The sequence below is a fragment of the Cricetulus griseus genome, chromosome 2 (assembly GCF_003668045.3).
Source record: "Cricetulus griseus strain 17A/GY chromosome 2, alternate assembly CriGri-PICRH-1.0, whole genome shotgun sequence".
Taxonomy (NCBI): Eukaryota; Metazoa; Chordata; class Mammalia; order Rodentia; family Cricetidae; genus Cricetulus; species Cricetulus griseus.
Window position 1 is genome coordinate 149,835,086 of NC_048595.1, and position 22,769 is coordinate 149,857,854.

The 22,769-nt window shown below is 40.2% G+C and overlaps 1 protein-coding gene and 1 long non-coding RNA gene across 2 annotated transcripts in view; one reads left to right on the top strand and one right to left on the bottom strand.

The window, feature by feature from the left end:
• The window catches only part of Cpa6 (carboxypeptidase A6), a 314,492-nt gene that overhangs the window by 281,349 nt on the left and 10,374 nt on the right, over positions 1-22,769 (top strand). The gene's annotated exons all lie outside the window — the stretch shown is intronic.
• LOC118238228 overlaps positions 22,111-22,769 on the bottom strand; it is a 65,413-nt gene continuing 64,754 nt past the window's right edge. Inside the window, exon 3 of the long non-coding RNA XR_004767999.1 lies at positions 22,111-22,165. This is a non-coding gene — a long non-coding RNA (uncharacterized LOC118238228). The remainder of the gene's footprint in view (positions 22,166-22,769) is intronic.

The following is a 22,769-nucleotide window of genomic DNA, read 5'->3' on the forward strand; positions in this document are numbered from 1 at the left end:
AGTGGTGTGACAAGGCTACACACACACACACACACACACACACACATACACACACACACACACACACACACTCATACTCATACACTCATACACGCACGCAGAGGGTGGGGGAAGCAATTGTTTCCTACATATACTTTGCCCTGTGATTTCTTCCTCCACATTCACAGGCAGCAGCATATTATTGCATGCTCTCTCTGGGACTCTACCTCCTTACAGGGCATTCTCCCTCTTACACAGATTCTTAGGGTTGCACTTAGAGCATGTCCAGATATTCTCGGATAATCTCCCTAACTTAAAATCCTTAATTTATCATGGCTATTAAGTATCTTTTCCATATCTACTCACATATACACGTTCTGTCAATTGGGGCCTGACAAGGGTTGGGCACTATTTATAAGAGTGGGTCTAGAGTAGACCCATCCCCTTTTTCTGAAAGCTGCATTGAGCCTGTAAAATTTTATGTTAGCATAACATGGTAGGACATACATTTTAGTAAATGTAACACAAGACTTGGAGGATACAGATTGAAGAGAAGCCTGGAGTCAAGTGGACGCGGGAGAGATCTTTAGCTAAGAGGTTATTAACTTGGAGAGGAATACAAAAGCAAATTAAGACCATGGTACTAACAGCTCTATGGCTTGCTGAGTGCAAAAGATTATGTCTGGCATTAGGTGTCATAGCATAAGATGTTAATACACAGAGAGAAGCAGATTCGAGACTTAGAAAACTTTGGGCAGGGAAAGAAGTTGATTTAAGATAAATTAAAGTTTGCTTGCAAACTAAGGTTTAGGATGCAAACTGTCCTTGGAAGCTATCTGGAGGACAGAAATCAGCTAGGTGATGCAGCTCTTACAGAGTTAAAGTTTATCCTAAAAATCATTAAAAACAAAATTTAAGGCTATCCACAAATATATGTAATTGCTATATTCTTTTTACCTAACTGGAACCCATCCAATTAGCCTACTAATGAATTACCAAAGTTGTGAAAACAAAAATATCCTAACAACCACTCTCAACAGCTCTCAACATTTCACTCCCAAAGTTCTCAACCTTTCATTTCCCTTCTACATGCAAAAGTAATGATGAGGGCACATTCCTACACTCAGTTCCAAAATGCTCACACTTGTCTCAGCCTTTCCCCTTTCCTTTCACAGGGTACATTAGAACAGCTTACAAACTCTCAAGAAACTGTATATGAGAATTTTCTTTTGTTTTTTATTTTATTTAAATTATAAACAATCTTGTTTTTCATGTCAATCCCAGTTCCCTCTCTCTCCCCTCCTCCCCTGTCCCCCCACCGGTCCCCTATCCCATCCCCTTGCTGCTCCCTAGGGAGGGTGAGGCCTTCCATTGGGGATCTTCAGAGTCTGTCATATCATTTGGAGCAGGGCCTAGGCCCTCCCCCGTGTGTCTAGGCTGAGAGAGCATCCCTCTATGTGGAAGAGAATTTTCTTGTTGCTGTAGCAATGTAGTTGAGACAAAAAATGCATCTTAATGAAGGGAAGATTAATTTTGGCTCATGACTTGAAGTTACAGTGGATCATGGTAGGAAGGCATAGCCATGGAAGCACAAGGCAGCTGGTCACATTATATGCAGAGTCAGGCAGCAGACACACAGATAAATGCTGTGTTCATCTTTCTTTCTCTTCATCTAGTCTGTGGTTCCCATAGAACCACATCAGGGTAGCTCATCTTTCCTCAGTTAAACCTTTCTGTAAACTCTTCAATGTACCCAGAAATATATTTCCATAGTAATTCTAAAATCCAGCCAGATTGGCAATGAACAGTAACCAAAATCGATTGTTTTAAATAATCTTATAGCATGGATAACCACCATGAGACGTCCTCCTGCCTTGTCAGCACTTTATCCTGCTACTGCCACAGCAGGAACGTGTGGCCTGGTTCCCAAGTCCACCAGGACAATGCAGCCAATGGCAGTGTAGTCGATGATAATCAACTGAGCCATTTATGGTGCAGTTGCAACTGGAGCCCAGTCCCTGACTCAGCCCATTGCTCTTTCCCAACCTTCTCCATCTTCCCACCTAAAGTCCATGCTCCACCTGATTTTATCATCCAGTGAGACTAGAGGCCACAGAAGCAGCAATGCTCCCCTACTTTGTCATTCATATAAGCGTAGTGTGTGAGTGTGTGTGTGTGTGTGTGTGTGTGTGTGTGTGTGTGTGTGTGTGTGTGTACTCCAGCCATGGAGTCTCTTTCCATCCACAGTTTCCCTGTGGATCCCAATTCTACTCCTGCGCCCCCACCCCTACCACTCCTGTGCTCCCTTGCCCTCCTGCATAGTTATAACTGCATCATCCCATTTCCTCGTATTCACACGTCTAGACTTCTTTCTGGATTTATGAGGTCATAGTAGGGTTTCACATCTCAATACTCAGAGATAAAGAGGTGAGACGAAGGTTAAGTGGTAGGAAGTTTAAAATGTTCTGAGATGTGTGCTGTGTCATTTGAAAAGACTAAAATCTCTTTGCTCTGCATAGCAGAGATGTGTTAACTTATTCTGCTGTTGCTCTTGATGTGAAGATGGAAGCACAAGTATGTCTCTCATCAGAAACAAAAGATCAGCCCCCACTAACCAAGGGAAAGCTGATAGCTTTTAGGTTCTGATGTTCCTAAAGCATAAAGAGCAACGCATTGATGCACTTGCTCCTTCCTCCCAGGAGAAATGTGTTTTGCAGTGTCCAAAGCCCCTTTGTTGTCTTTTGCTTATTTCTTTGAGATGATGTGTTCTGGTGCCTTAGCATTGCTATCTTCATCTTCCATGGTGCAGCCAATATTTCAGATCAGAATCTGTGTAATTGAGGCCAGATCTGGATAGAACTCTTCAAATAATGTGTATCCAACGGAGCCACAAAAAATCTCAGGGGGACTTAGCAGCCGAAAAAAATGTGTAAGCTGTTTCTTTACATTTTAGCAAAACCTAAATAGTGTCTGCAGAAAGCTATAAATAATATTAGACCTGTTTTAGTGGTATTATTTCTACCTGAATTCATTTATTGCCACATTAGAGACCTAGCTATCTAAATTCTGAATTTTATTTTGTATATTTGGTATAAGAGATGAGTAAGGCAAAATTCAAGATAAACACCAGCAAAAATAATCTTAAATGTAATATCCTACTTTGCTGCTGAATCAATACTTAATCTGCAGTAAATAACATTGGCGGGATGCCAATCCATAAAATAAACCATAAAATGCTATGGAATACTCTAGCGTCTAAAGTGCTTCTCAGACAAACAGCAGTAAGCCAAGGTATCGTCCTTCTTAACAGTACTCGGTTTAACTCATGTGGCAGAATCATGAAATAAAAAGCTTTTTCATTTTGTTATATGCTCAATATTAATCAAATACTATGTTAAGCACAATCATGCAAGACAATGTGAATATATGAAAATTTAATGCAGGGACCCCAGTCACGCAGGACCCCCTGTCCCACAGGGTAACCTGAAACCTACCAGGCTGGCTGCAGACTCACAGGCGCCATCCTGCCAGAGCCTTCTAAATTGCCAGGATTAGAGGCATGCACTCCCATTCCTGCCCTCATAAGTCACCTTTAGTCATGGTGTTTTGTCTCAGCAACAAAAAAGTAACTAATACACGGGTCTTACATAAATAACAATACTTTGCTTATGTAAAGCCAGCTTCACTTCACTTATTCAACTCATATCTGAAAAGTAGTGAAAGTGTCCCTTTTCCTAAGTGTTAGTGAACAAGCATGACCCCTCTCTCCAAGGATACACATTCTCTAAAGGGGAGGAATTTGTGTGTGTGTGTGTGTGTGTGTGTGTGTGTGTGTGTGTGTGTGTGTGCGCGTGCGTGCGTGCGTGCGTGCGTGCGTGCGTGTGTGTGTGTGTGTGTGTGTGTGTATGTGTGTGTACACATATATATGTATGTATGTGTGTGTATATATGTATATATAAAACCTAACTAATTCACCAGCAGTGCTACCAGATTTACAGTATTCTACAGCCAGACACAGCCACCTGTAGATCCCCACGGATAGTTGGGTCTGTGCTATACCATCTACACTATGAGACAGTACTCAAAGCCTCAAGCCTACCTAGAGAAGGTTGGTGCTGGCTGGATATATTGTCCATGCTGTGAAGGAGACAAGTGGCTTTGGGTCAACAGTAGTGTTTTGCTGTGCTATCTACCCAATATAGACAAGGCAAGGTACATAAGCACCTATGACTTCATCTGTGTCCATTTGCTTTCAATTCCAAAAGAATAGCAGCACTGACCTTGACATAGTATCAGAGTTACCCTTCTAGCTGTTTGTTCATGAATAAAAGCCATCAAGCTTTGCTTTGCTTTCTTTATAGGATGGAAAGGCACCAATTCCCACCCTTTGTGTGTTGAAAATAATTAGTGTCTGGCCTCTGTGAAATTTAGAAGTGGCTTACAAAGAGTGCCTTCATTATCCTCTCCTTTGGTAGTTTGAACAATGGGAGTGATTTATCCTCAGTAATTTAGAGTATTTAGTTATTTAGAAGAGTTTTGATTTTCTAAGGAAATGTCACTAGGGCTTTACTCGTTTTCCTAAGTAAGAGGAGGGGTGCTATATATTGCTTATAAAAATACACTCAGTGGGTCATTTTTCACTTTTATAAGCCTCCAAAACAAAGTTTAAAGATATGGCCTTGGTGACTAATTCCCCAGGTTATATTTAATAAAGGTGGAGATGAAGAAAATGGAGAAGATAGAAGATATAAAATGACCACACTATTCCAGGAAGACTGTTTTCTAGCCACAACGATGACAACAAAAAAACAATGAAGATATAATAAAGGAAAATGATAAACTATGAATAAACACGAAATATAACACATGGAATGACATAAGTTGCCTGTGAATTGGGTGACTCAGTGTAACAAGATCCTCCCCAAATCAGTACATATTGAATAGAATTCCAATGAGACTCAGGATTCTGAGAGTTCATTATTTAATCTGTATGTATATGCATGCTCACAGTCAGCTGACCTTGGGGAGGTCAGAGGACAACATGCATCAGTTTGCTCCTTCTACCCCACAGGGCCCAGGGTTCAAAGCAAGTCATTAGTTTCGGCAGCAAGAACTTTTTGCCTCTTAGGCATATTGGGAGGCCCCATGAGACTCTGAATAAAGTTTTTGTTTTTATTTTTTGCTTTTATAAACTGAATAAACTAATCATAAACTTTATATGGAAAGATAAATGCACAAAATAGTAATTAGGACTATGAAAAAGAACCCTGATAGCAGAATATACACTGAGATTACTCCATTGTTAGGATAACAATGTAGAAATCATGCACAGAGAATCCAAGAGTACATCTACACATGTAAAAGACTTAAAGTGTGCCCACGGTGGTATTGTGAGTCAGTGGGACAATCATAGTGAGTGATGCTCAAAGAACTGAGCAGGCATTCAGAAAAGATGAAGTTAGAGCAAAATATTATAACAAAATATTTCCTAAAATAAGTCCAGAAATATTAAACACTTGGCTGGAAGAATTTAAATACCAAATTTCTAGAAGAAAACTTTAGAAAGTACCTGTAATCTTTACTAATGGAAAACTTTCTCATCCAAGACAAGTAACCCAAATTCCATTTAAGAAGAAGGGACATGGTAATGATATAAAATGTTAAACTTCTAAAATGAAGGAAGTAACTAAGAACAGTTGAATTGGAAAATTATAGATACAGATGATAGCCTGTACAAATTACTTCAAATGTGTGTGAGAAGACAGATAAAGGAAGCTGGAGCTGAAAAGATGGCTGGGCAGTTGAGAGCACTTGCTGCCCTTGTGGAAGACCCTTGTTCAGTTTCTAGAACTTATATCACAAGGCTCACAACTGCCTATAACTCCAGCTGCAGGTGATCTAACACCCTCCTCTGGCCTCCACCTGCACACATCCCTCCCACATACACACACAAACACATAATTAAAAATAAAACTTTTTAAAATAGAAAAACATAAACAGCTCAAGAAGCCCAAGTGTGATGGACATGATTAAGCAATTCAGAAAGGAACTCCATCTAAGATAAACATGAACAGAAGCACATTGGTAGTAAAGCCAGCAAACACAATTGTAGATGATTTCTGGTAAGGATTAAGGAGAGATGGAACCCATATCTGCGTAAATATAAATAAGCAGTCTTACAAAAATGTAAATTAAAAGAAAATTTAAGCCAGATAGTAGTGGTGCATACCTGTAACACTGTTTTTTGTTTTGTTTTGGTTTGGTTTGGTTTTTCAAGACAGGTTTTCTCTGTGTTAACAGTCCTGACTGTCCTCAAACTCAGTTTGTAGACCAGGCTGGCCTCAAACTCATTGAGATCCACATGCTTCTGCCTCCCAAGGTGTGGGATTAAAGGCATGTGCAACCTCTGCCTGGCTTGGATTCAATCTTCTTTTGGAGACTTCAGAGATCACATTAGGTCAAGTTCTTCCTTTTCTTGATAATTTTTTTCTGGGTAGTTCTCCCTTCTTCTTTGGATGCTTATACTTCTCCAAAGGTCCTTAAATTCTTCAAGATGTTTGTTTTTATTTTCCTGAAAAGACAAAAACAGAACCTTTCCCCAACCTTAACTTTGGGGAGGTTCCTACTCTAGTCTTTATCTATTTTGACATATAGTTTCTCCTGAAATTTTTGTTTTAGCTTCTAAAGCTCTGCTATCATCCAAAACAGTATGTTTTCTTACTATACCCATTAGGTTTTTAAATTGCTCTTGGAAGGGTTTTCCATGGTGACAGGAAAGTACTGAACTGAATTTGGCAAAGGATTTTTGAGAGGCCCCTCAAGGCATCTACTGAAGGCTAAGTATTACCTTGAATGTCTCTTGTTGGCCTACATTTTTTTGTTCAGTGCCTGCCTTTGCCACACCTTTTGCATAATCCAGAAGGGAGGAGCGGTGTGTTTGAATTATATTTATAAAAACAATTGTTTCTAGGAATGCCCTGTTTACAATCCCTTTGAAAGTGACCTGTCTGCCACAATTAAAACATTTGACATTTCAATTTTTCTTTAAATGTCTTGAAATCACCTCTCCTATCCATATAATATCTTCAGGAGTTTCAATATTAATTGTATCTCAGATCCAATCCTTCAAAGGTGTTGACTTTGCTTTTAAATGCCTAATTATCCTTTTGCATTGGGCATTTAGCATTTTCAAAAGCCATAGTTTCAATTATTATTTTCCTAGTTTCTGTGTCTGATAATCATTCTATTTACTGCTGATAACAGTCTTTGTAAGAAATCCGTGAATGCTTCCTTTGGGCCCTGTATAACTTTTCTTTTCTTTCTTTTTTTTTTTTCCCAGATTTTTAAAATTTGAATTAGAAACAAGATTGTTTTACATGTCAATCCTAGTTCCTTCTCCCTCCCCTCCTCCCCTACCATCCCACCCCAGAACTAAAACCCTACCTATCACTTATCCTTTCTGCTCCCCCTGGAGGGTGAGGGCCCTGTATAACTTTTATAAATGATTCAATTTTCTTTCCTGTTTCTCCAATTCTTTCCCAAGCATTCAAACTTGCTGCATGACATAAACCCAAGAGGTGATCATCATATAGATATTGCCTTTTTAAAGTAGCATAATCTCCTTCTCCAAGAATTTGATCTTGGGAGATCTTGATTTCCCTAAATCTAACATTGTCACAGGCTTCCACAGGCTTACAGAACCTCTTTCATTTGGTCCTTCCTGTAAGGTTACTGGATATATTAAAGTTGCTTCTCTTAAGACCTTAGGGTTCCCTTTTAACCTGAAAATACAATGCTTAACTTGTTTCTCCATGTAATTTCTCAGTCTGTGTTTGAATAGCTCTATAATCTACTTTATAAATTTTTCTAAGGCCTCCATCTTAGCACTCATATCAGCCAACGTTTTTAGAGATAAACCAAGAATTATCAAACTGACAACAAAGATTATTAAAATGATAACTAACAGTATGTCAATCCTGGTTAAGTTGATTATCCCTTCATTTAATTGTTCCATTTTTTTAAAATGGTGTATTGCAAAATTATACAGAGACTTAACTCTCTCTATTGTAATTGTGTTTACCATTTTTAAAGTAAGAAAAAAAACTCTCTTTTTAAACAAATTCCTTCCTTTAAGAATTCCCAATAGTCTCACCAAATCTCCAGACAGTGTCAGTGAACTCTGAGACATGGCACGTCTGAATCAGAGAATTAGCTATGGCTGTGCACTGAAGAGTGTCAGCCCAAGGAGAGGGGCTGTAGGGAAGCCTAAAAGCCTCCTGAGTTTGGTTGGCAACCGAAGACTGTTTAGAAAAGCTACAACAGGACAACAGTGCAACAGTAGAAGCTTCAAGACAGCCATCTAGTTTGACAGCAGCTCAAGAAGGGGCTCCAGGGGGTCCAGGGAAAGTTCACAGCTCACCTGGAGAAAAGAAGAAAAAAAAAAAAAAAAAAAAAAAACAGCCACCTGCAAGGGGGAAAGCTGCTAACTGCAGTGTTTGGGGCCCAAAGAGGTTGGGTGCCCAAATAGATTTGGGAAGAAAACCTAGTCCAGCAGGGACTCCAACAGGAGCCCAACCCACAGCTCAGGCCTGGACCAGTCGCTTCAAAGTAGCTTTTTTTTTTTTTTTTTTTTTGTGAATTCTGAACTTTTACATTGGCACCAATTTGTAACATGAAAAACAAAAGACACAGAGACAGATATTGGTGTTCAAGATGAAGATCAGAGAAGCAAAGGAACCAAGCCAGTAGATCTTACCTCTACCAGGCTGAAATGGCAATCCTGTCTCTACAAATCCTCAGAGGCAAAATACTCTGAATTCCTGTCTCCTCCTCCTTTTATTCCTTCCTCTGCCCAGCCATATCACTCCCATCTCCACCTCCCTAGTACTGGGATTAAAGGCATGAGCTTTGTTACTCTTCACTCTTGTGTAGGCCAGGGTGGCCTTGAACTAACAGGATCCATCTTCCAGTCTCCTGAATCCTGGGATTAAAGGTGTGTACCACCTTTAACTGTAGCTTCTACAGTTAATTAGTGGGCTGGTTTTGCTTTCTGATACTTCTGGAAATCTTTATTAAATCATAAATAATATATCATCACACATACCTTAAATCCCAGTACTCAGAAGTCAAAGGGAAGCAGATCACTGAGTATGAGGCCAGCCTGGTCTACAGAGTGAGTTCCAGGATAGTCACGGCTACACAGAGAAACCCTGTTTCAAAAACCAAATAAATATCTTAATCTTAAATATTGAATTGTGTGAATTTATCATTTATGCTAGTGAGTTTCTGTGAATTTACTGCCACATAATTATTTCAGTGCTGTTTACATCAGACAACACTTGATGTTCTGCATTAGTGCAGTGTTGTTCACCTGGTAGGAAAAGAAAAAGGGAGTGAAATAAGTGTGATTCCCAACAATTAGAAGTAAAAGATTAAATTATGTTATAGTCACAATAGAATGAATCCAAAAGGATGAATACAAGTTGCTATGTAAGGAATTCAATAAAACATAACTGAAGAGAGCAAGAGTCAAAAAAATCACCATGTGAACATAGTTATGGATTGTGAGAAATATCATATAGTAACATAATTGTATCTAAATATGTAAACATGGATATATGCATGGGTATATAAATACATACATGTATACTTACCTGTGTGTATGTTGTTAAACCATATTTATGACTTCACTCTGCTGTTAACAGGTTATTTCAGGGTACGCTGACAATTTGTGACACAAGTAGAGAAGTTTTGCTTTTTTGTGCTGGAGATCAAATGCGAGGCCATACACACACTAGCTAATTGTTCAACCACTGAGATGTACTACCATCCCCTCCCAAAAATTACTGTTGTATCAATTTTTTATAAATTCAATAGTTTTCCGATTCCACATATGAGACAATTGAAAATACAATTGGGGAAAAAGCACATACATTGAGAATGAAAATATGAATGAGGTGCAGTAGTACATATCTGAAACCCCAGAAGTTGGGAGGCCAAGGCAGGAAGACTGCAATACACAGAATGGGCCAGAGCTACAGTGAGTTCTAGGCTAACTTGGGTTAGAGACTAAGACTTTGTCTCAAGAAGAAAAACTTTAAGGACAGAAATTACATGATCATCTCAGAGCTATAGAAAAGGTCTATCACAGAGCCCAGTGTCCCTTCATAATAAAAGCTATGAGGAGACCAGGAAGAGAAGAAACAGCTCAACAGAGTGATGGCTACACATAACAAACCATGGCAAACATATTAAGTGGAGGAAGACACAAAGCATTTCCACAAAACTCAAGAACAAGACAAGGGTAGCAGGCTTTTGTGGACTACCAGACAGTTCCCAAATCATAACACAGAGATTTATGAATTATGAAAGTTCAGCCTTAGCTTAGGCTTGTTTCTGTCTGGCTCATAACTTAACCCATTTCTATGCATCTATGTGGCTCATGGCTTTTACCTTTCCTTTTCCATGTCTTGCTCCCTCTGCATCCAGCTTGTGACTCTGCCTTTCTTTTTCTCAGAGCTCTCTCTTTCCAGATGTCTAGCCTATATCTCTTGCCTAGCTATTGGTCCTTTAGCCTTTTATTAAATCAATCACGATGACATATTTTTACACAGTGTAATCAGCTATCTCTAAACAGACAAGGGTCTCCACTTTCTCCACTTTTATTCAATATAGTGATAAAAGTCTTTTATATATGCAAATGTGTGTTCCTATGTGTGCAGAGTACATGCACATGTGCACTCCATATACATGTGTACTTATATATGGAGGCCAGAAGACAACCCTGGGGACTATTCCCAGGAAGTCCCCGCCTGCTTTGAAGAAAGTTCTTTTCATTGGCCTGAAACACATCAATTAGACTAGCTTGGCTGTCCAGCAAGTCCCCAGGGATGCTCCTGTCTCTGCCTCCCTTGCTCTGAGATTGAAAGTGAGTATCCCACAAGCAGGTGCTTCTAAACTGTTTCTGAAGATCAAATTCAGTCCTTGCCTTTGCAAGGCAAGTGTTTTACTGCAGGAGCCACCACTCCCCCTCCCCCAGCCTTGTGCTGGGGTCTTAGCAGGAGTAGTAAGACAAGAGAAATAAATAAGCGATATTAAAAAGGAAAGAAGTCACGCTTATTTGCAAATTATATGATTCTGTATATAAGAGATTCTAAAGACTCCACCAGAAAACTCACAGAAATGTTACTTTCAGCGAAGTAGCAAGATACAAAACTAAAATTCAAAAATCAATAGCTAGGTATCAGTAGCAAACATGCTAATAAAGAAACAAGGGAAGCAATCTACTCAAAATCACCTCATAAAAATAAAATGTCTCAGAATTACCCTAAGCAAAGAAGTGAAAGACCTCCACGATGAAAATTTTAAAGCACTGAAGAAAGTAATTTAAGAAGACACTGGCATATAAAAAAAGCCTTCCATACTCATGGATTGGATGAAGGAAGATACCAAAAACCACTGACTGGAGGAAAGATAGTGTCTTCAACAATGGAGCTAAGGCGGCTAGAGAATGAAACTAGATGCTAATTTCTGTACAATAATCAACTCCAGTTGGATCAAAGACCTTAATAAAAGATGTGAAAATCAGTAACTGCTAGAGGCAAAAGCAGGAAAAATACTTAAAGATCTAGACATAGACAGGACTTTCTGAGTAGGACCTTACTTACTCAGAAAATAATTCAAGCAACTGACAAATGAACACAGGAAATTAACAGGCCTCTGCACAAGAAACAGTAGTTGGACAAAGAGCCTACAGGGATGGGATAAAATCTTGAACTGCATGTCTGACAAGGGTTAATATCTAGAACATACTAAGAACTTCAACAACTAAAACATACTAAGAATTCCAACAATCCAATCTATAAATGTAGTGATGAAATGAACAGTCTACAAAGATGAAATACAAATAGACAATAAACATACAAAACATGCTCAGCCTCACTAGCCATCAGAGAAAAGCAAATCAAAACTACCCTGAGACTTCATCTTAGTGCAGTCAGAATGTCAGTCATTAAGGAAAAATATATTGACAAGGATGCAGCCAAAAGGGAACTCTTAAACATTGCTAACGGGAATGCAAACTATAGAAGTCAGTATAGAAGCTTTGAAAAACAAAACAAAGAAGCAAGCAAAACAGATCTACGTATGACCAGTGCCACACCACTCCCGGGCATTTACCCAAAGGCCTCCAAGTCAATATATCACAGAGACATGCACACATATCCATATTTACTTCTGCACTGTTCACAGCAGCTAAGCCATGGAACCAACTGAGGAGCAATCAGAGACTCTGGCGTATAGATACACAATGGATTTTTTTTCTAGCAATAAGAATGAAATTATGTGTTTGCAGGAAAAATGGATGCTATTGAAAACAATCATATTAAGTGGATGTTAACCCAGTCTCAGAAAAACAAATAGCCTACATTTTTCTCTCATCTATGGTTCCCGGATTTCTGATAGCCCAATAAAATCACATATGCATAAATGAAGTGAAATTGGGGCAACAAAGGAGACAAATGGGAAGGGCATGAAAAGGGGGGAGTAGGAGGGTAGAGGAGAATACATACACTCCACATAGAATTCTTGCCTGTATGAAATTTTTTGTTTTAATTTTTTAAAGCATAATTACTTTTATTTTTGTTTTTCGTTTTGTCAGCTTGACATAGGCTAGAATTGTCTGGGAAGGGAGACCTCAGCTGAGAAAATGCACCCACAAGATTGACCTATAGACAAGCCTATGCAGTATTTTCTTAATCAATGACTGACGTAGGAGGGCTCGGATCAATGTGGGCGGCGCCATGACCACTGCCAGACAGGTGGTCCTGGTGTATAGAAGAAAGCAACAGCGGGGAGAAAGGCCGAAAATAGCATTTCTCTATGGCCTCAGCTTCAGTTCCTGCCTCCAGGTTCTTGCCCTGACTTTCTGCTCTGCCTTCCCTGAGTGATGGAGTGTGACAAGAGGGCTGTGGGCTGAAACCCATCCTTTTCCTCCCCAGCTGCTGTTGGTCATGGTGTTTCATCACAGCAGTAGAAACCCTAAGACACACAAAGAAACTAATATAACCAAAAAGCATACCAAAGTAAACATGAATTCGGACACTGTTTATTAGAGGCACCAGTCCCGTCAGTTCCAGAGAAATCAATGGCTGTGGAATAAAACCGAATTTAATTACCATTTTCTGATTTTACTAATTTCTTATTTTAAAACATTTTCCTTTTTAAAGTCTCTTAGGTTGGTATTTTTGTTTTGCTCAGACACCACTTTAATGCAGCTTAGTGGGAGTCAAAGTTCTAGCTTCGGCCTGGTTGTCCCCACCTCACAAAGTATTCAGCATGATGGACCATGCCTGTCTTAGGTTGCCTCGAAGGTCCTTACATGTCATTGACTACTGGCCCTTGGAAGAATGACATCTCTGGGAGGCACACCAGGGTGGGGGAAATTTCTGTGAGGCAGGCGCAAGAGACCTCCCAAGGAGGGCCACGTCCTGGGTGTTGAAGTGCTATGAGAACCTGGAGTGTGGAAATACACTGTAGGAAACAAAGAGAATGAATAGTAATAAGATAATAGCCCCCCAATCAAAGCATAGGAAAAAGGGGGTCAATCACAGGCTTGGGATGGGGCCCACGTCGAATTAGCATTTCGTGTAACATTAACCATCAAGGATTTGCTCCATTATCCCAAAGTGTTGGTACCTAGAAGGGCATCTTTCAACAATGGCTTGACCCTGAGTGTTGTAGTAGAATGGGGACAAAGGAAACAGAGGCAGTCACTCCTGAGCCAACCTCAGGCTTTTGGGAAAGAGCACATGCATCCAGAGGTCAGGCTCCCACATGTTTTTGGGAGAAATCCAGGGGGCCATCACCACACAGCCTCGTTCCCAAAATCCTCCAGATCAGCAGTCTTAACCCTAAGGCACCTGATGACCAATATTGATTTTAGTGCCCTCACCCGAGGCTCCTTACAGTGGGAGGGTAAGTTTCCCATTCTCTTAATGGCAGGAGACATAGAAGAGAACAAAGTCTAAAACAGACAAAGACAGACTTGAACAAACACAGCAAGAATGTAGGATGCAAACAAAAACAGCAAGTGTGTCAGATGTTCCTACCTAATGTACCAGGGGTACCAGACTGACACAAAGGAAAAGACAGAAAAGAAGGAGTATACCCGTGCTCACCTTCTCAAGGACCAAGGACATGAAACATGCAGGGGCCAACTCACCAAACAAGTCACCGAAGAGGGCACGACAAAACTCGCCTCCAGCGTGAAGAGGAGTCTGAAAGGGTGCTGATAGAGAAAGCAAAAGTGCACCAACATAAGATCCGATCCGACCATACCCAGCTAACAACAAAAGGCAAACAAAGATCAGGGCCCAAAGAACAACCTCGACAATGGAAAAAATAATATACTCTGATTCAAGCGGGGTCGAGACCCATGCCAGCAAGGGATCCACCGGCCCCGCGTCTAGACACCAGATGTTGCGGGTTACCCTGCTAGGACACCCCTTGGAGAAGGGGGTGAGAAGATGCAACACCAAGGACTTAGGGACTATGAGTCAGTGAGTAGCAGAGCATGCTGCAGACTCTTTTATTAAGGAAGTTAGGCCTGCCTTTATACTCCCTCCCAAGGTCCCATTGGCTGAGGTGGTTGACTCTGTTGCATTATCCTTTCCTCACTGGTGTCTCTGGGTCAGGTGTCTCTCCATCAGCAGTCTCTGGGCATAGAAGCAGGCTTGTCTCAGGGAGCAAGTGCCTGCCACACATGCTCATCAAGCTGGCCTGGGCACCGGGGCCAGGAAGACTGCGGCAGCTTGGGTAGGCTGGCCGTCAGTTTCTCGTGTGTGTGTGTGTGTGTGTGTGTGTGTGTGTGTGTGTGTGTGTGTGTGTGTGTGTGTGTGTGAGAGAGAGAGAGAGAGAGAGAGAGAGAGAGAGAGAGAGAGAGAGAGAGAAGAGAGAGAGAGAAGGGAGGGAGGGAGGGAGGGAGGAGGGAGGGAGGGAGGGAGGGAGGGAGGGAGGGAGAGAGAGTTACCCTTAGAGAACAGAAGAGGGCATCAGATTCGTGAGCCACCCTACATAACTGCTAGGTACTGAACTCAATTCCTCTGTAAGAGCAGCAAGTACTGAGATCTCTCTCTACCTCCATTTTCTAATATCTTTATACAATTGATATATTATAGCAATAAAACATTGCTTAGAAATTAGCATTTTTATCAGCCTAGCAAGTTACTATCATTCTTCAGAACATTCTCCCTAGATACTTTGACCACTTTATTCATACAATTTCATGTTCTTTCTTTCTACTAAATATTCATTTTCTGTCTATTTATTGAATGAACTCTCCAATGGCTAATCTTAGAGAAAGAAGTTTTTAATATTGAGACTACAGATTACAATACACATACTTTCACATAGAAATTCAAGTTAGGAGGTCGACAAAGAATGTGTTCGCGGTTCTTTTATATCATAATTTATATCTTATTTCTGTTCAGAAAAAAACAACACCTAGACACTGGTATAGCACTTATACTGGCTTTCCTATATCTCAGCCTTATTTTAAAAGAAAGGTATATTTTTGGCCTCTGAGGTTCTTCACTAGTGGTAGGGTATGGCGAGCTCTTTTGGAGGCATATGAGACAGTGCATGAACCAACCCTAGTTACCACTGTAGGCTCATCCATCAGTACTAACTGCCTCTCATTTTGTGTTGAACTTTAGTATAGATGTGCATTGCTTTTGTGTCATTGTTGATTTATTTATTTACTACCTGAGATAACCTTCTACCTTCAACCTGTCCTTCTAGACTGCTTCTTCCAAGAGACAACATCTCCTCTCACACAAGACAATTACTCTTTTCTCCCTACCTTCAAACCTAACTAAACTATACTTTCAAAAATAATCTAAAGGAGACTTTGATAAAGCTATTTTCTACCATCTATAATTTTCTCCAAAAAACTTCCTCTATTCTTCCTAATATTTTTTTTCTAAATGTCATCACTTGCCATCTTAATTATATATGCACTATATATGGCTTTTACTTGATGAGCCATTGTGAAAACAAAACAGGAGCCACATTGTTGTTAAGGAGTCACATTGTTAGACGTTGTTATTAAGTCTCCATACCTTTCTGTTTCCTAAGCCTAATGTATCTTGCAAACCATGTTTTTCAACCTATGCTGAATTTGTAACCCCACGATGTATACCCCCCCTTTGCCTTGCTGAACTCCTGACCACATTGATGAGTCCCCTACCATATAATTTATTCTTGTGGTTTTCTACCCCATAGGCAGCCTTGAACCCTGAGTTCCCCACTCTTCTGTCCAGGTGTTACCAGGTGTCACACTTATCTACCATCCACAGGCAGCCTTAAGCCCCAGTCCCCACCCCTCTCCAGGTGCTAACAGCCAATTATCTTAACCTGTCAACCCTAACCCTTCCCCATAAAAGGGACCTTAAAAACCAGTGAGGGGCTGAAATCCCAACTTAGAGTGAGGAGGCTATCTGGCCAGTCTAAATAAAGCTTGCTTAATCAGTCATGAAAATGGATTTTTTTTTTTGCAGGTCTAACACATCTCTCTCTTGATCACCAAATATTTGTTCAAAGTCTGTAGCAAGCTTTCTTTTGGGCCAACTACCAGCTCCCAAATAAAGACACAGAGACTTAATATTTGTTATGAATGCTCGGCCTTATCTTATGCTTGTCCCAATACCTTTTATAACTTAATTTAACCTGTTTCTTTTTATCTATGTTTTGCCTCAAGTTTTTTACCTTTTTTTTTCATTCTGTATGTCCTGCTCTGTGTCTAAATGACTGGCCTCCGGCATTTCCCTCTCTTTTTCCCTTATTCTCTTCTCTGATCCTAGATTTCTCCTACTTATTCTCTCTGCCTGTCAGCCCCACCTGCCCTTCTACTGACTAGCTATTGACCATTCTGCTCTTTTATTAGACCAATCAGGTGCCTTAGACAGGCACAGCAACACATCTTTATATCATTATACAAATGCAGCATAAATGAATGTAACACATCTTTGTCTAATTAAAGTAATATTCCACAATATAAAGAAGTGTAATATGTTTACATAGTTAATGTAATATTCCACAACAAAAGTCATTTTCTCCCACCCCTCACCATGAACATATAATCTGCATCAACAAAACCACTGCATGTTCTCACTCATTTGTGAAACTAAAAATATTTATCTCAAGGAAAAGAATTAAGTCCTGATTACCAGAGGCTGTCAAGGGTGGAGCAGTGAAGCTGGATATAGAGTACCTAAGTATGTCAGATAGGAGAAAAAGTTTTATTGTTATATAGCACAGTGCAGTGAGTACAGTTTATAGTAACTTATTATATATTGTATAAAGAATTGGGAAATGTGACTTTCTATGCTCCAAACACAAAGAAATGATAAATACTTGACATAGAAATGGCAATTACCTTAATCCTATTACTGCACATTGTATACATGTATCAAATTATTATATTGTGCTCTGTAAATATGTGCACTTGTGTGTCAATTAAAATGAGCTTCATGCTGGTTGTGATGGTTTGTGCCTGGTTGAGGTTGGAGGATTGCCATGAGTTTGAGGCCACCCTGGGCTAGAGAGTGAGACCTAACCTTAAAAAAAAGAAGATAGAACCAGCCTGGTCTACAAGAGCTAGTTCCAGGACAGCCTCCAAAGCCACAGAGAAACCCTGTCTCGAAAAAACAAAAACAAAAGAAGAAGAAGAAATAGAAGGAGGAGGAGGAGGAGGAGGAGGAGGAGGAAAGAAAGAAAGGAAGGAAGAAAGAGAAAGAAAGAAAGAAAGAAAGAAAGAAAGAAAGAAAGAAAGAAAGAAATGAGAGAATGAATGTTTTTATTTACTTCTAAATTTTAGTATGTATGTATGTATTGGTGTTTTGCTTGCATGTATGTCTGTGTTCTATGTTGTGCCTGGTGCCTTCAGCTGCCAGAAGATGGCCCCAAATCCCCTAGGATTAAAGTCACAGATGGTCTTGAGCTACTATGTGGGTGCTGGGAATTGAACCTGGATCTTCTGGAACAGCAGCCTTTGCTCTTAACAATTGAGCCATCTCTCCAAACCCTAAAACTATTTTCTTAGAGTTTGTTAGATAATTAAGTTTGTTAGATCTTTTTGTAAATTCCTCTTGCCACTGGGTCATCTCATCAGATACATTGATTCCATTTTTTGGACTGTTTGTTTGTTTCTTGAGACTGCTACTCTGTATAATAGCCCTGGCTGCCCTGGAACTCACTTTGTAGCTTCCTTAAATTTTTAATTCAAAGCAATTCTTTCAAATTCTTGAACTTAGGAAAAATCATTTCTTCATTAGGAACTTCATTTAGTGATGAACCAGGAACTGATATTTGAAACTGAGAAAGTGATGGAATTACATCTTAAACCTCAAACACAAATATAGACATGGGTAAAATATAAGTTAACAGTGAGGAAGATGTTTCTATTTTAGTTTGCCAACAAACTAAATTAACTTACTTGTCAAGTTTTAAGTCCTATGAACTAAAAGGATTTTCAGCTAATTTTGTGAGAGTATTCCATTATTTATAAGCCAATTTGAATAAAGCTTTTTTGGAAAAACTTCATTATGTAAACATATATAATATCTGCCCAAAGGTAGTATACTGCAATATTTATTCAAATAGACCAAGATTATATAATATAATCCTTAAGCTAAAGACAAAGGAATAGGGCAGAACAAATTTACTCATTTGGAAAAGAGTGCTGAAACCTGATGATGCAGCCCTGTAGTTCCAACTACTTGGGAGCATGAGGCAGGTTTCATCAAGGGTTCGGGCTTGTCTCACAGAGTTCAAGGCTGACCTGAGTAACTTCACAGGATGCCTTCTCAGAGAGAACAAGAGAGGTACTAAAGGTGTATGCAAGCCAGCAGCCAAGCACTCACCTACCATGTGTGAGACCCTGGACTCACCTGCCATGTGTGAGACCCTGGACTCACCTGCCATATGTGAGACCCTGCACTCACCTACCATGTGTGAGACCCTGCACTCACCTACCAGGTGCCCTGAGGTCACCTACCATATGTGAGACCCTGAGTTCAATTCCCACACTGGAAAAGAGTAAGAGAAAGACTTGCAGCTCTTCTTTGTCCTTTGTCTTGGCTATAATGTTGGCTGATGGTGATACATCATATAAGTTATGGATCAATAAATTTTATTTTAAAAACTTAAAGTAATAAAAAACAAATATTTTTAAAGTAGAGTTTATATTCTTCAAAAATTCTGATGGTGGAATTTTTGTTGGAATTTTACAGGACAAAAAGGAGTAAATAGGGGAGAGCTGGCATCTTTATAATACTGTCATCATACTCATAAATGCTGTCTGGTTTCTTGATTGTAGATAGTTAAGGGGTTGTTTGATAATACTCATAGTATATTGTTTTTTTACAAAATAGTCTCATAAGAAAGAATGATGTAATAAAATTACACTATTGTTTTTTTTTAAGTTGGTTTTAAAATCTAGTGTATTCTAGTCTTCTCTACTTGAACCATGGACATGAACTCTAGGGATGTGTTTTACAAAGGACCAAGTTGGGGAAAGTTAAGAGAATTTTAGAGGATGGTACCTGTCTGGAGAAAGTAGGTCACTGGAATGGGTCTTTGAAGGTATCATGTCTCTATCTAGCCTCTGTACCAGTGTGTGTGTGTGTGTGTGTGTGTGTGTGTGTGTGTGTGTGTGTGTACATGTGTCCCTTTTTGTCTCTCCCTCCTCTCTCTCCCTCCCTCCATGCCCCTTTATCTCCCTCTCCTTTCTCTCTTTCACCCCCCACCGTGAATAAACTTCACTGCCACCTACTCTTTCTGCTGTGATGTTTTGCAGCAAGGTGATCCCTCACAACACTGCAATGTGACATGGCTCTCCCAAAATCCATATGAACCTGGAATATAGTTGTTTGGAATCAGTTGGTGAGATGAGGTATTGCTTTAGAGTGAGCTCTAGAGCTAATGAGAGGAAAGGACACACAGAATCACACGGAAAGACTCTTAGTGTTGTGACATAAACCCTCAGCATAAAGCCATCAACAGCGTAAGGTAGGGGGGTTTATTCTGGTTCTTGATTTCAGAGGGTTAAAGTTCATGGTCCCTGGCTCTGTACATTTGAACAGAGCATCATGCCAGAAAGAGTATGTGGTAGAGGGGCATTCATAGCAGACAAGAAATGAAGAGGGAGAGAGAAGAGAGGCAGGGGCTAGGGAGAGCATATCCTAAGGATCTACTTCCTCCTAAAGTTCCCATGATCTTCCAAACGATCAACAAATGAGCCATGGAAGACACTTTTATTCAAACCATATAAAGACCATTTGTGGGGAAGGAGACAGACTGAAGTAACACATCTACAAACCAGCATGACAGGAGCCCAGAGAAGTTGGAAGTGAAGGAAGGCCTCTTCCTAAGAGCATGCCAGGGAGGGCAGCTCTGCTGATGTCTGATTTTACACTGCCCATCTCAAGAACTGTAAAAGTAGCATTTCTATGACATGAATCCAACCAATTTGCAGCATTTCAGCCTAGAAGGCACCAAGCTGCCACAGTACTTTAAGTAGACATCTGCTGTTTCTACTACAGCTTCATTGCATTGACATGGCATTACTGGATCTTATTTTTTATGCAGGAAAATATCTTTGTAATCAATGCTACCTTAAGACTTGCTTCTGCCACCTTATTCCTGCCCTGTTCTCCACTGTTTACATTTTCTCCTTTCATATTTTCTGCTAGGCATTTCACAGTGACTCCTGTTAATCGTGAGCTTGTGTTCTAATGTTCTTCTGTTATTCCCAAGCCCCACACTTAGGCTTTTCAACATCAATTTCTAAATTTAATCAATAGCTACATCTCCTTTAAAAAAAATGACCAATCTTCTTGGGCCCATCAACCTTCCAGAGGAGCTCACCAGACCTCTTAACTGTTGGGGGAGAGGGGATGAGAAGGTATTGGCATTTAATGGTTGCTAGGGAGAGGGAGACTTACAAAGCCATAGCCTTCCCTGAGGGTCAATATAGGTAGCTAATGGTTGCTGGGGGAGGAAGAAGCATTCTCTTCAGTGGTTCACAAGTTGTGCACGCTCCTGCATGTAACTTTAATTAAACATATTGTCACACACACACTCATGAGAGAGAGGGAGAGAGAGAGAGAGAGAGAGAGAGAGAGAGAGAGAGAGAGAGAGTAAGGAAGGAAGAAGACAGAAGTAGAAGTAAGTTGAAGTTGGGAAGACAAATGGGATCAACATGAGTGAGAGGGAGACAAGAGAAGGTAATTGAAGACGAATATAATCAAAATATATTAAATTCGTGTATGGAAATGTCATAATGAAATCCATTATTATCTATAATACATGCTAATATAAAATTTTTAAAAATTATCCAGGATTTCAGCATACTTTTACTCCCTCAGATTCCCATGTTCCATCTCTCACCATTTTGTATTTCTTAGAATGATTTAGAAAATTATTTATTTTAAATTTGATTTTTTAAATTTTTGACTATCTATATTATCTATACATATTAGTGAAGTAACACTTTTAGAGTAATGTGATGGTAGCGGTTATACAGTTCAATAATTATCTTTAAAAGAACTCAATTGTACACTTTTAAAAGATAACTTTTTCCCAAGAAATTATTTTTTATTAGTTCAAATTAGAAACAAGCTTGCTTCACATGCCTATCCCTTCTTCCTCTCCCTCCTCTCCTCTCCCACACTCCTCCCTCCACCCCATCCTCCCTCTGCTCCCCAGGTAAGGTAAGGCCCTCCCTGGGGATCCCCAAAGTCTGTCATATCATCCTGGGCAGGGCCTACGCCCTCCCCCATGTGTCCAGGCTGAGAGAGCATCCCTCCAGGTGGAATGAGCTCCCAAAGTCCTTTCTTATGAGAGGGATAAATACTGATCCACTACCAGGGGCCCCGTAGAGTGTTGAGGCCTCCTCATTGACATCCACGTTCAGGGGTCTGGATCAATCCCTTGCTGGCCTCCCAGACATCAGTCTGGGGTCCATGTGCTCCCCCTTGTTCATCTGTTTCTGTGGGTTTCACCAGCCCGGTCTTGACCTCTTTGCTCTTCACTCCTTCCTCTCAGCAACTGAGTTCCAGAGTTCAGTTCAGTGTTTGTTTAGCTGTGGGTGTCTGCCTCTGCTTCCATCAGCCACTGGATGAAGGCTCTAGGATGGCATATAAGGTAATCATTAGTCTCATTATAGGGGAAGGGCATTTAGGGTAGCCTCTCCACTATCGCTTAGATTGTCAGTTGGTGTCATCCTTGTAGATTTCTGGAAATCTCCCTAGTGCCAGATCTTTCCTCAGACCTATAATGGCTCCCTCCTCTATTCTATCCCCCCCCCACTCAACCTTCCTGCTCCCCCATTTCTTCCTCTCCCCCTCTCATTGTCCCAGCTCCCTCTCCCCTACTCTCATGCTTCCAATTAGCTCAGGAGACCCTGTCCCCTTCCCCTTCTCCAGGGTCCATGCATTATTGTATTACTTTGTTGAAATGTTTTCCCCAGGAATTTTTCAAAGAGTATCTGTGTACTGGAGCCTTTTATGCCAGAGAACATATTTATCCCACGTTCACAGTTCAATAGAGATCAGTTAGATAAAATTCAAGATTCAAATTTCCTTTAATAAACAAAACAAAATTTTGAAGCCAAGTAAGGTGGTGCAGCCCTGAGGTGGAGGCAGGAGAATCAAGAATTTGAAAACAAGCTGGATTGCATGTCAAATTCCTGTCTAAAATCAAGGGTTAGGGACATAGCTCAGGGGTGGCAT